General features: G+C 36.5%; 1 pseudogene; it reads left to right on the forward strand.

The window, feature by feature from the left end:
• The first annotated feature begins 548 nt into the window (after nt 1-548).
• Nucleotides 549-3,156, forward strand: LOC132047830 (thioredoxin-like protein Clot; annotated as a pseudogene).
• The last annotated feature ends 2,352 nt before the right edge of the window (nt 3,157-5,508 follow it).

Below are 5,508 nucleotides of genomic sequence, written 5' to 3' on the forward strand. Positions count from 1 at the left end.
ATCATTAGCAATAACATTTTAAAGTTTAATATAATATTACTTACCCGAAACACAAAAGAGATCTTTGCAATATACGGGGAAAGAATACTTTTTCGAGATTTTGATATGTGAACGAAAACTTGAGTAAATTTTTTTTATAGTAAGAGAAAAATATGTTATTGAAAGATAACTTTGGTCAAAGGTTTTTCTTGTAGTATTTGTTGTAAATGAGATACGCGCATACACTAAAACTAGTTTTTAGAGAACACAAACATTTCTCCATACCGAACACACCATTGTTGTGACATAACTTGAATAACAAGAAGATAGAGTAGCGGCCAAATAGACTTTTGGGCTTTGAATGATACTAAGATAATGTTTTGGGGCTGATATAAAGTTATTTATTTTTGAAAAAAAAAAAGCCAAACGAAAAAAGAAGAAGAAACGTGACTTGGTATTTGGGGAGGGTATTGAAGTAATACATCAGGGTTGTAGGGGAATATATTATTTTTCTTTGTTTGTTGGGAATAAATTCGACCTAATCTTTAAAGCTATCAGAAGTGAAATCGAATAGTAGGGTAAAGATGCCTTTGAAGGTGTTGGACGCCACCATAGCTACCTTTGATGGAGTTTTTGAAAAGTTCAGAGCAGATTCCCCCTAACAACCAAGCAAATTTCATCCTCTTCCTGGCTGATATAGACCTTTCTACCAACCTTAGTTGGTGCCCTGGTAACCCACTTGCTTTCAATTCCCCTTTCCCGAGCGTTGTGGGAATTTGTTTGCACTTCCCTTCTCTTTTGCTTGAAAATTGTATATATGGCGGTGGATTGTTTCTGCTGCACCCTCTCTAGTATATGTTCCATCAGAGTTTGTTGGTGCTAGTCTTGGTTCTTCAATTTTAATAGATGAAGAACTGAAATCGGCTAAAAACTAGCTTTTAATCTAGGATCATAAATAAATAAATTGATTCTATCTTTTTGTTTTAGTTGTGACATACATATACAAAACCTTTTAGTGTGGTTTGAGGTTAGGTTATTTCAAAACCAATTACTCTACAAGAATGACAGTGTCGATTTTCTGTTGTTTAGCATCATCTTTTTCTTGAGAATGGTGGTGCCTCCATTTTTATACCTAGGAAATTTGACATTTGCAATTGTATCTGTATTAAATTAATAAGGTATTTTCTTTCTGCATCTGCTATCAATGTGATGGCAGATATTAGATTCAAGCTACACTTTTGTTCTGCAGTTTCCTGTTTTTAGTAGAAGAACTAATTGCCCGGATACATGACTGATTCTTCTTATCTACATTTGGCTGCCTATTTATTATCTAAGAAAAAGAGTCTTTAAGTTTTTCTTGTTCAATTGCAAAAATATGGCCCTATAGTTGATGTAACAATCTTATGATTTCATTGAATTCATTTCTAAAACTCTGGTCATATAGTTCATGTAATATTTTATTTTTTTGATGACATGGGAACCTGTAGCCGCTACCCGGGTGCGCACGGGGTAAGCGCAGCTCTTTTGTACAAGCTATAACCCGCTCATGTAACATTCTTTTATTCCCCTTCAATATGGACCATTAACAATTTGAAGAGACTCAAACACTAGTGTATTTCAGTGAAATGATAAAAAGTAAAGCAAGATCATTAAAAAATTTGACCTTGGTTAACGAAGTTTCAATGTCAGGGGACTGAGTGGAAGAATCAATTCCAGGGAATTACTATCAGTATCACTGTATTAACATCAAGTAGTGTGCAACCATATAAGTTTACCCCAGACTATCTTCGTAATTCTCCTCTCTAAAACCGAACCTACAATTGGTCTCTCCTCTAGATAAACCTTTTACTTTCTTAGACCTTTATCTCATACTTTACTTATTTAATTGTCTTGAAAATTATTCTTTAAATGCCTACGACAGCAGGGGATTTGTCTTCTGGGTCGAGCTCGTCGCACGGGGCTCGCCTAGTGCGGGCTATCTCTCTTGTGTGGTTTGTGAGCTATTGCACAGGAACTGGGTTTACCCTTGCGCACCCAAGGGTAGCGGCCAAGTGGTTCCCATGTCATAAAAAAAAAAAAAAAAAAAAAAATTATTCTTTAAATCATTGATCATTTTGAACATGTAGTGATTATTTAATTAAGTGACGAGTAAACATTAGCACAAGCATGATTGTGCTATTACTCTATTGTGAGGCTTGAATCTCAGACCAGTTTATCTAACTGAATCTTAAACATGGAGTGCTCGCTTTTGCAAGTCGTTTTTAGGCCTTCTTAATGGAGATCTGAAGTTTAGGCCCTCTTAATGGAGATCTGAAGTTGTTCTTCTGGACAGTCTAGCATAACACTTAATTAACTTTTTGCCAGAGTTGTAACCTTTTTTTGCATACATTTTGTTTTGGCATCAAGTCAATTGTGTTGTCTTGAGTGGGAAGGGGATCTTGAGCAAATTGTTTTCTAAATGAGATTCAGATATTGTATTATGTTGGACCGGCGACCAGTTTTTCACTTTGACCAGAGTTCAACCCTTTTCCTTTTTTTAATTGCATTACCGTGACTTTGCAATAACTGCAGGTCAATCAATGGGCGTATAGTATAGATAGCTCAATCTTTACGATTTGTGTTAGCTGGTGATTCTATATGACATTGTTTATCTGTTTGGTTTAGATTGTGTAAGAGCTGAACCTGTGATATACAAGAAACTGGAAGCATCATCGGAAGATATAGCACTGCTTAGGGCTTATGTTGGGGACAGACCTACCTGGAGGACTCCACAGCACCCATGGCGAGTAGATCGCAGGTTCAACCTCAAAGGGGTTCCGACCTTACTCCAGTGGGAAAATGATGCAGTCAAAGGTCGACTTGAAGACCATGAAGCACACCTTGATCACAAAATTGCTTCCCTTCTCAATGGAAATTAAGTCTCCCTATTTCTTCATGCAATCAAAGGGGACGCTTATATCATGACTCTTAATAAAATATGTCGGCAGCATAGACCTGAATGACCTGATTTGGATTGATATATGGAATAAGTGTCTTTTTAATAGCCCCGAATATGATGATTTCAGTATTTTGCAGAGGATGGATTTTTTATGAATTGTCCCTTTATTTTTCTCGTGTCATAATTAACTCCGATAATAACATTAATTTGTACAAGATTATTAGCACTGTTATTTCCTATATGCCAACTCTCCTCTGTCGATAGCTTTATAGCGTCTCTAATTGTCAACTTATTCCAAATTACAAAAAGGAAGAACATTATCGTTCCTTGTTTTAGTATTACATATACCTGCAGCAATAATGAATTCATGATATCCCTACAGGACAATGATTTAGGCTTCAATAGGGCCAGATAAGTTCATAAGAGAAAAGAAATTAATTTTCATTGCCGACCTGCATTTACTGCTTTGTCACTATCGCATTGGTTCTTTATGGGTGTTCAGTCTAGGGGTGTTCACAAAGCTGAAATGAAAAGAAAAGAAGAGAAATTAGGCCATCTTTCCGAGAGGTTTGGGCTCTAGAAGGGTTTGGGGTTGTTCATATTTTACAAGAGATCTTCTTATAATCGGATCATGTTGAGTACAGCTGCGAGGAAAGTACTTAGTACTACGATCATTGGGAACAATACCTAATCCCGAAGATGCTCGAATCTTTTCGATTGCTTGTTCGAGAACTACGATCATTAGCTCTAGAGCTGAATCATTTCCTTGTATCGAGAAGAACTTGATTAATAGGAAGAAACTTAATTGGAATGAATAATAATTTTTCTTCTATGATCGATTAATATAAACATCAACGGCTGGGGTGGATGGTTCTCCTCGACAAGTAACGCTTAGGCCACTAAAATCTTTTGCCTAGTGGAGATATAGTTGAAGAGGTAACAAAACCTTATACTTTTCATTACAAAACTAATAATGGGAAAAGATGGATTATTTTGTGAAAGAATTTTTGGTCCTATAAAAGCGAAATTTGTGCTTGTGGAAATTATCGAGTAATCGGAGATGAAAAAAGAATACACGAAATCTTGTGAACAATGTGGAGTCGAATTTGTTGATTCTCGGATACGAAGGTATCAAATGGGCTATATCAAGAAACTCGGATGCCCGATAACCCATGTGTGGTATTTAAAACGTCTTCCTAGTTATATTGCGAATCTTTTAGATAAACCTCTTAAAGAATTAGAAGGCCTAGTATCTTGCGATGTGTGATTTGATCGAAATTTTGATTTTACGGACTCGAAAGGAGAAAGCATCATCCCGGTCAATCCCGGTGGGATGCCCTGGACACAACGTGTCACTTGGAAAGAGTAACATGAAGCTTAGAATTAGGGTGTAGTCAATACTCTCCCGAATGAAAAGGGAATTGATCTATGGTCGATTTCGTAACAAATCAAATAAAGAGGAATTTCTATTTGTACCTCGTGAAAAAAGCTTTTATTTTGTGGAATGAACCATTTCCTTTCTTTTCGTGGAAAGAAATTATGTTCAAGTAAGCAAATATGTCAAATGTCATGGTTCCGGGAGTACATCTATCGCGTATAGACTTTAAGGGCACAGTGGCCTAACCATTGAGGTGAAAGTCGGGACCTAAAAGATCGAATGGAACAATATATAGACAAGTAAATCCTCATGGGTTCCAAGGTATTCCTTTAATTATTAAGAGTTAAGGGATTTATCATTCAAAGGGAAGTAGACTACTCGAAATTTTCTATTTTATTTGTTGGAATTAAATTTTAATAAAGAATTAATAGAGACGGAGTCAACGAAGTCTTGTTTCGTCTTGGCTGGGAACTTGAGTAAGGGTAGACCTTTTTATTTTGGGATTTTCTAGAGTTTGAAAACGAGAACTTTTTTCCTTATTTGGTGTACCTACTTGAGCCGGATGAAAGGAAACTTTAACGTCGATTTTGAAGGGGAGATCCTATAGAATCCTATCCCAATTTTTTCTTTTGCTAGGCCCGCTAACTAAAAAACCCACTTTCTTATGATTACTAGGTTTGTTCGAATATGAAATCCAATCTTGGAAACACGACATCCCGCTTTTTTTACTACCGGGGTTAAGATACATTTTCGCAATCGAGAAATCTCTCTTGGCGCGAGGTGCTATTCGAGAACAATTGCGAATCTAGATTTACGAATTATTATAGAGAATTCATTGGTAGAAAGGGAAGAAGGGCACACGAGGAATGAATGGGAAGATCAAAAGTTGGAAGAAGAAAGGACTTTTTGGTTAGACGCATTGGAATTGGCTAAGCATTTTATTCGAAAAAATATAGAGCGAGAATGGATGGTTTTCTGTGCAGGTTCTTCCTCTTTGAGTTGAGGCCGATCATTCGGATAGATAGGGGTAAACTAATGAGCTCAAATATTAATGAACTGTATAGAAGAGTTATCTATCGGAACAATACCCTTATCGATCTATTAACAACAAGTAGATCTACACTAGGAGAATTAGTAATGTGTCGGGAGAAATTAGTACAAGCCGTGGATACACTTCTTGATAATGGAATCGGGGACAACAATGAGGGACGGT

Source organism: Lycium ferocissimum, chromosome 1 (genome assembly GCF_029784015.1).
Source record: "Lycium ferocissimum isolate CSIRO_LF1 chromosome 1, AGI_CSIRO_Lferr_CH_V1, whole genome shotgun sequence".
Lineage (NCBI taxonomy): Eukaryota > Viridiplantae > Streptophyta > Magnoliopsida > Solanales > Solanaceae > Lycium > Lycium ferocissimum.